Consider the following 9,808-nt stretch of genomic DNA (forward strand, 5'->3'; position numbering starts at 1 on the left):
GATTATGAAAGAAGCCAATCTAGACGAAGACGATTGGATTCAAACACGGTTGGACCAGATAAACTTGATTGATGAGAAAAGGCTCGCAGCTATTTGTCATGGTCAGCTATACCAAAAGCGTATGATCAAAGCATTCAACAAAAAAGTCAAAAGTCAAGTATACCAAACTGGTGGCTTGGTTGTCAAACGCATCATCTTACCACAAGGTGATCCCAGAGGCAAATGGACTCCCACCTACGAGGGACCATTCATAATCAAGAAAATATTCTCCGGCGGCGCCATGTTGCTTACCACCATGGATGGCGAGGATTTCCCACATCCTGTGAATGCTGACATAGTCAAAAAATACTTCTCTTAAAAAGAAAAAAAACAGCTCGCTAAGTTGAAAACCTGAAAGGGCAACTTAGGCAAAAAATGAGCGTCTCGGTGGATTGAAAACCCGAAAGGGCGGTCCAGGCAAAAGTTAGAGACTAAACAAATACTATCCCGGTAGGCTGAAAACCTGAAAGGGCGGCCTAGGCAAAAGTTAGGGAATGAAACATACAACAGTGTTCCGTTCAGCTGCCTACTCACCATCAAGATTCAACACCTCAAAGACACCGATCAGTCCATTCACTTTCTTCCAACAAGTAAGGGATGAGATGCTCGAGGACAGATTGGCAATAGCAGAGTTGAAACTTGACTGGATTGTTTTCACATAGCTATTTATCTCTATAAATATTTTCCAAAACTTTCTGACAGTTTCCTACTTCTAGGATTGTTGTCTCCCTGTGCTAACCAGCCTATCATGGCTCTTTTTCAAAAATCAATGCAGCTTAGGCTCAAAAATCACCATTTTCACTTTTTCTGTTTTAAATACGTAAACGTCCCAATGATAATTTTGAATGAACATGTGCATTTGAATATGATTGATGTTTACCAGGAAAAACAGGAATAGCATTCAGAAAATGTCCCAATTATCTGGACATCATCCCATCAGAAGAAAATCCCCAAGAGAAACGCATTTCTCAGCAAATTCCTCAAAAAGATTTTCTCTTCAAAAGAAGTCTTATCCCCCAGCAGGGTTGTTCCAGATTACTATCTTCAGAAGGTGTGATCTCCGCACCCGGACTTGGTCAGATAGTGCATCGGAGGATTATGCATCTTCCTCATTCCCATTTGAAAGGGCATCAGAACTTCCAGCTACCTTTCATTCTCAAGAGATATTCAAAGATCCTTCAACAGAATACCAGGGTTCTCAAAGAAGTTCCCCAGCCAAGGGTACTCAAACAAGACAAAAGATCATCAACGATTACAATATAGTCATATCCAGATGACTGGCGGAAATTTATTTTCCCAAATAAAAGCTCGACATCTCACATTCATACATCACATATTCATATTCATACATCATATTCATACATCATATTCATACATCATGCATCATGCGCATATTCATACGCATATTCATACACAACATCACATGCATATTTCTCCGGGAATATCTCACATTTACATGCATCATAAACATTGCATATCACTAACTTGATTTTTCAGGTAGACGGATATCTTCAACAAAGATGTTCTCAGTCACATGTAGTGTTCACCTGAATTCCATGAACGGTTCTCTCAGATATAATCAAGCCGAAGATTCATTCTGATCACTTACCAACTCAAAAACAGACATTGCAGATCTAAAGCGATACCTCAGACGGTTCCAGAACGATCTAACGTTGCAGATCTAAAGCGATACCTCAGACGGTTCCAGAACGATCTAACGTTGCAGATAAAAAGCGATACCTCAGACGGTTCCAGAACGATCTAACATTGAAGATCTAAAGTCGATACCTCAGACGGTTCCAGAACGATCTAACGTTGCAGATCTAAAGCGATACCTCAGACGGTTCCAGAACGATCTAACATTGAAGATCTAAAGTCGATACCTCAGACGGTTCAAGAATGGTCTAACATCAAAGATCTAAAGCTGATACCTCAGACGGTTCCACAATGATCAACTTTCAAAATCTAAAGCAGAAAAAACTTTGGACAAGTTCCGTAGCAATCATCCTCCTAGACTTAAAGCGGTAACCTTGGACGGTTCCGAAACAGTCAACACAAAGACTTTCAAATCCTTCATCAAGATATAATCAATGGATTCATTCTGATGAACAAACCCTCAACTCATTTACCAGGTGGCATCTGAAAGCCCATCTCAGGTAATGTTTCAATCTGCCAACAACATTTCGCAGACGACATTCAAATGCAACTTCCAACATCTCTTCTGATCAAGGTAAGTGCAAATTTTCAGGGCATCTAAATATTCAATCATCTTCTACCTTCAGATTTCAGACAATCTCTTCAGGTTTAAGAAGATTGAATAGGGGCAACTGTTATACCCCAAAATTTGCCCACATCTTTTTTCAAGAAAACTCCAATCTGAAAATTAAAAGTCTCATATAATCATGGATTTTTTATTTCAATAAATATCCTGACATGTGAAATACTTAGTTTTTAGAATTTTTCTTATACAGTATTTTGGCTTGCAGTTGAATTTATTCTTACGCAAACGCCAAATACTGTTTATTACTTCACACATGTTATTTATTTATTTACAGATAAATAGTACTGACACAATTGGTACAGAGTTAAATCTTTTGCAGGCGCAGAATCAGGAAACTCAGACTGTACTGGTAACAGTATATATTAGTTATTTATTATGTCTGTGTTTTTAACAAGTCATGTAAATAAACTTTCATTTTTCACATAAAACAAAAACAAAAACAACAAAAAAAGAAAATTAACTTTGACTGTTGATTTTTCACTCTAACCGCTACATCAATACCTGGACAGTCAGTTGACAGCCAAACTGCTGGCAGTACAATTCTCAGTGTTTTGTACCATCAATCAAATCAATCTTTCACAATTCAAAATTCCAATATTTTTGTTCTAGAAGTCTTCTGAATATCACGCGATTAGCAGAGACTCAACACTGCACAAAAATCAGGTACGTTTAACTGTCTCCTACATAAACAGTCCCTGACTAGGCTTTTCTTGTTTTTACAGGAGAAACAAGTTTTTGAGAGCTCAAATGGATTTCATACACATCCATATATCTCAAAGTACCATCATACAAATTTTCAAACTTCAATTCACTCAGACGCACCGTCAGCAGCTCAAACAGTCAACAGACGACCCGTTTGACCAAAAAAGTCAACAGACAGTCAAAAATGAAATTTTTTGTCAAAGTCCATATTTTGTCAAAGGATTCATCATTTGATCATTGGATGATCATAATTCATCAAGGAAAGATCAAAAATCAACAAAACCCTAAGATTCAAAATTAGGGTTTTTGCCTGAAAAGTCAACTCAACTTTGACTGGTCATAACTCTCTCATCCTTCATCCAAAAAATTCAAACCAAAGCTCATTTTGAAGGAAATTCAATTATCTTTCAAATGCAATTGATCCCATGGTCATTGCATTCACCATTTGAAAAATATGACCAAAGACATTACAGGTCATTTTCAAATTCAACAAAAAGACACTTTTTTCAAAAGGACACACAAGGAGCATCAAAAATCATTTTGACATGAGACCAAAGACATTGGTTAGAGGACTCTTTGAGGTTTCCAAAAAGTGCAAGATCTCCTTCATATGACAAAAATTTAAGGATTTACACCTTGTTGAAGTTGGCTAAATTTTGGAAAATGCATAAAACCAACATTGCTCAAAAATGTATTTTTTCCAAATGGGGCCAAGTTTTCATGGTTCAAACATCATTTCCATAATATTATGGGCCTCCCACGACCAAGACCAAGCCCATAACATTTTTTCTCCATTTTTTGATGTAATTTTATCATTTAAGATTAAATTAAAAAAGGAAAAAAGGAAGGATAAAGCATAGCTTATTTTCTAAGCTAAAGCCTCCACATGGGACTTAATTATGCAGCAAGGAAAGCCTAAGGCAAGAGGTGTGGAGATCAAGCAATGGTGGCTTAAATTTTAAGCTTGAAAAGTCAAGATTCCAACAAAGACAATCAAGGCTTATTAGCTTAGTTTCTAAGCACTTCAAGGCTTATAAATAGGCTAGAATATTTCAGCAACAAGAGGAAGGCCAACACACACGAAAATAGCCAAGGCATAGTCAAGAAAACTCACCAAAATTCTCTCAAAATTCCATAACTTTGTAATTTTCAATTTTCATATTTCCAATCAATATCAATACAAACAAACACTTCCAATTATCTTCTAAAATAATATAGAGTAAGAATAAACTCTTTGTGTGGTCCCATGAGAGTCGTAACATATGTATGGTGTTTTTCATGAACATACACATATAACTTTCGTTTTCCTATGCATGCTTGATTAAAATAAAAACTAACCACTTGCATGGACTCATGGCATGATATAGAGTAGGTTTGAGTGATCACATGCAAGCTTTAACGTGGTTTTGAAGCTCCACCATTTTTGAGCTTCAAACATGTGAAGCTTTCGTTCTCCATGATACAAGCTTCAAATGAAAAAACTAACGACGCTATCATGTTCAGAAGGGTCCAATTAGGTGATCTGGGTGGCCTTTGTTTTTTTTTATTTTCATTTTGTAGGTCGTTCAGAAGCATGGAAAAAGAAAGAAAAATCCGCAGGAAAATCCGCAGGTAAATCTGCAGCAAAATCCGCAGGTAATATGAAGAAGAAGATGAATAGTAAGGTGGAATCTTTGACCAGCACGCGTGGCATATTTACTCCCTCTCATTCGTTGGTCAAACTGCACGTGGGTCCCACGTTGGACTCTCCAAATCAGCATGATCACATGTTGTCCCTCTATCCATGTGCATCATGTTACTTTAAATCTGAGCCACAAGATTTCCTAGTAATCTGATCCAACGCATCAAAAAAGCGCAGCCACACCATAACCCATCATAAATGACCACACATGATCACTGCTTTATTTATTTTTCTATTTTATTTTAATTTCTTGTTAAATTAATTAAAAATAGTTTTAAAAATCCAAAAAATACACAAAAAATATTTTTAGACTTCTAAAATAATATATTATTTTCTGAAATAAAAATATTTTATTTTTCTTCAAAATTTCAATATTTTGCATAATTAATTAGTATATATTTATATATTGGCTTTTTAATTATTCTAACCAATCAAGAAATCATAAAAAAAATTGTTCTTTGTGTTAAATATTGTTTATATATTATAAACTAATTTTGTACATATTTTGAATAATTTTCTCTCTAAGTTTTAATTATTTGTATAATTATTTGCATAATTATGTTTTAATTAGCTTAAATCAATTTCAAATCAATTTCAAAAATTCCAAAAAAATTAGTTTTGTTTAAAAATTAATTGACAAATATTTTGTACATGTTTTAAACTTAATTTCTAGGTTTAAATTTATCTTTTTTCTTCATTTTAATTTAATTAATCATGCATTAATTATAATTAAAATCAATCATAAAAAATCCAAAAATATGCCTTTTATTTTTCTTGCAATTTAAATTCCTAGATAATTGTATAGGATGTCAAATTCATGTAAATAGGCTAGTTTACATTTCCTGCACAATCGATGTAATAGCGTAGATTTACTTTCCGCACTTTACATTTCCGCATTTTAATTTCCAGCAAAATATAAACTGCGTGTATGTCAAAGATAAAATTGAACCGTTAGATCACTAACTTCAAAGATAAAATATCTGAATCCAAACACAATCACACTTGCACCTTTTAAGGTAATCCCTTCTCATTCTTTTCAAAATCAAAGTCAAAATTCTACTGTTTCGAGTACAAAATCGAACCTTTTGTTTATATCCGGTGAAAGGATAGATTTTTAAAGGAAATAAGGATAAAGACCTTACAACTCAGGTTAGACCTCCTAGTTTGCTTGCTCAAATCAAAACAAACAAAATTCTCATACACTGTTGTTTTTCAAAACAAAACTTTCAAAAAAGACAATACTTTGTATACATCCAAACACGGATTATTACAAAGTTAACGTTCTTTTCAAAACATCTTTCGAAAGATAAACAAGCATTTTGTATACATCCACCCACGGATCATTACAAAGTTCAATTTACAAAAGTATTTGAAACTACATATGAGCATTCTAAAGCAATTGAAAAGTGATCGAAAAACAAGTGAGCTAAGCAAACTTAAGAGCCCATGGATAACCATGGATACAAAGGGTGCTAACACCTTCCCTTTGTATAACCTACCCCCTTACCCAGAATTTCTTAAAGGTCTTTTTTCTGTTTCTTTTATAAACCTTTCCTTAATTGGATAAAATAAAAGGTCGGTGGCGACTCTGTGAATTTTCAAAATGCGAAAGCATTAAGCGATAAAAAAGAGTCAGTTCACGTATCTCTCCAGAACAGAGGTATGGCCCAGGATAAAAAACGGAGGTCCACAGGTTGACTTTTGAAAAGGACCTATAATGTTTTGGTCCATACCTCTCAAATGAAGCATTTTTAGACTTGGCGTGTGAGAGACAAAATTGTAGAGAATCAAATTTCCTTCAAAATAAGCTTTGGATGGAAAATTTATGATGTTCCATGTGAGAGTTATGGCTGGTCAAAGTTCAGTTGACTTTCTCCTATACAAACCCTAATTTAGAAACTTTATGATTTGTTGATTTTTTATCTTTCCTTGATGAAGCATGATCAATTCTTGATCAAATGGTGAATGATACTTCAATATAAGGATCTTGACAAAAAATCAGGAGTTTTGACTTTACTTTGCCCACAGTTGACTTTTAGGTCAACCCAGTCGACTGTTGACTTTCTGAACATTTGAGTGATCCATCCTTTGAGCTGGGACTTGATACTTGTCATAGAGATAATGTGAGATATATTGAGCATATAGGATGCCTTGGAGCCATTGATTCATTGATTTTCCTTTGAACAAACCAAACCCTAGTTTCTGAGCCTTGTATAGGAGAATGTGTCTTAGAGCTTTATGTATTGATTTGAAATTGTATAAGAGAAATAGTATGGGCAAATTTTGGGGTATGACAGTCTTGATCATTTTTGAACTATCTCTGGAGAATACCCGGAACTAAGTATCAGAATTAAATCTTGGTTTTGATCATTTCTGAACTATCTCTAGAGAATACCCGGAACTAAGTATCAGAATTAAATCTCTGTCTTGATTATCTCTGAACTATCTTTGGAAGATATCCAAAATTAAGTGTCAGAACTAAATCTCTGTCTAGAATGAGCGTCAGAATTAAATCGTTGACTTGAATATCTTCACACTATATCTAGAAGATAATGTTCATTTGATTGTAGAAGTAGACTGCAAAAGAAACATTAGTTTTATGTAATGTCGTGATACATGTATAGTAATTTTTGAAATGAATGAGAGCGGTATGCATATGCCATGAGGCGTATGTATGTTATGTATGAATTTACTATGATATATGATGTATGAACATGATTTATGCTATTTGGAGTATCCTGATTGAGAAAATAAATCTCCAGGTCATTGTGACTCTGATGCTTAATCTTGTTTTGAAGATACACAGTTGGGGATTTTTGGCCTTTGCTTGGGGATGAGAGCCATTTGAATGATTGATCTTGATGTACCCTGACTGGGGATAAGAGAGATGAATAAATTTGTTTGGAGAAGAGAAAAGAGTCGGGGAATCGACAGTGTCGAAGATGTAAAACTCCGTTGAGGAACTAAGTCTCTGTGGGACGAGAACATTTGAAGGTATCTTCTTAATGATTACTCTGTGGGGATATGATCCTGTGAAACCGGAGTTGTGGGAAGGCATGGATGCCTTGAACATTGCCCCCAATATTATAGTAACTACCATTCCTGGATTTGTATTGATTAGGACACACCACTGAGTATTGACCAAGATGTCAAAATGGACTTGCATAGATTTGCCCCGGCTAGTAGGGACTTTGGAAATATTCGCCTCGCGAGGACTTTATGAGATGTGCACTATGGGCGACACGCCCCTAGTAATCATAGGCCCAGGATAATGCCCCATGTTGATTGGGAAATAGCTTCAGATCTACTTGGATGCATGCCCCTGATTGTTTTGGCATCCTTGAGAGATTCTCGGAATCTTGACTTGATTGCCCCAGATCGACTGGATAAACTATGTCATGCCCCTTGTATACATAAGAGACATTGCTTCTGAAGTAGTTTTGTCTGTCGGGATAACTTTCAGTCATTAGTTGTACCCTGTGCAGATTCTTTCTGATGCTAACATTTGAAATTATGTAGTAGGATATGTTTAATAATGTATTCATGAGATGCAATGCATATGTCTGTCTTGAGTTTGTTGAAAAACTGGAGATGTAAAAGCATGATTATAAAAACGTGATGTTTGTAAAAACGTGATGCGTTTTAAAAACGAAATATCAACTCAGTATTTTTTGTAAACCTTAAGGAGTCAGGATACCTTTTTGGTGACAATATGCTTTCGAACTAACCATGCTTCAGGTAGGACTTTCAAGGGTTGTAACGTGGCTTGGTTTACGGTTTAAGAAACAAAGGATAATGGCTCAAAAATTTATTTATACCCATCCCAATATTCGTGATGTTCTTCGATCCTATGCTCAGTTAACTCTGCGTTTAAGCCTTAGCAAAGCTTGAACTTGTAACATTGATGTTTGATGATGGTTAAAGTATCAGAGGTTCAATCTGGACAGGCAATCATCCTTTGTTGTAATATTTTCTTTTGTCGAGGATTTTTTGTGACCTCTTTTGAAATGTTTTCTTTTGTCGAGGATTTTTAGCAACCTCTTTTTCGACTTGGTTATCCCTAACTTTTGCCTGAACTGTTTATTTTGAGATTACAGTCAGCGGGATGTTTCAATTTTTGATAAGTCTCCTTCATAGGTTTTGACTTAATGGCCTTTTTTTCTTTTGATAGATGTTGACTGCCTGTCTTAATGATTACGGGAAACCATCATTATTTGTGTAAAAGCGTACTGGCATGACTGAGTTAACTGAGTAACTACCCTGCCCCAGGTTATGATCAAAGATTTTAAATTGTTCAAGAAAGAAAATTTCCACTCCATAGGCTCAAAGGGGTTGACGAGGGATTATCATCCTTATATCTCCACTGTTTAGGAATTGAAACAATGCCTGTACATCGTCAGCATAGTCCGTTCAAAAGCATCTTGTACGAGGTTGCGATATCATTTTCGTCATCCTCCCTCAAAGGCTTACAGCTTAGCAGGAGTTGAAAAAACACAAAACTTATGCAAAGTAAAAACATAGTTTAAAATGAGTGATAGCGAAATAATTTATTCAAGAAAAACATATGCAATGCACTGATGATGATTATTAAAACAGATAATGTCTATCATAAGTCGAATGTTTAAACAAACAGGAAAGAAATTGCAAATGAAAGTAAATCTAATGATCTAAAAGTCCATCTTTCTAGCCATCCACAACATTAGTAATCTTGTCGTGATTAGGCATGGGAGCAGTGATCACATTAGGAGTTGCAGGAGGGTCGTACTCAATTTCGCCTACGTCGATCATATCTTGGATCTTATTCTTCAACGGCCAACAATTCTCTGTGTCATGTCCAGGACTATTAGAATGATACGCGCACCTCGCATTGGGTTTGTAGCTAGGAGCAGTGGTGTGAGCATTCTTAGGAGGATCCCTCAGGGTAACCAAATTTTCTTTTAGCAGATGTTGTAAGGCTTGGGCTAACGACATATTGATCTTTGTGAATTGACGCCTTGGTGTGTCTTGTTTGTTTTGACGACCTTGTTGAGGCACCGGTGTGGAGCTCAGAACTGCCCCAATAGATTGGTCATGGTTTCTCCTTTTCTGCCCATACACAGCATTGG

Source organism: Vicia villosa, linkage group LG4 (assembly GCF_029867415.1).
Source record: "Vicia villosa cultivar HV-30 ecotype Madison, WI linkage group LG4, Vvil1.0, whole genome shotgun sequence".
Taxonomy (NCBI): Eukaryota; Viridiplantae; Streptophyta; class Magnoliopsida; order Fabales; family Fabaceae; genus Vicia; species Vicia villosa.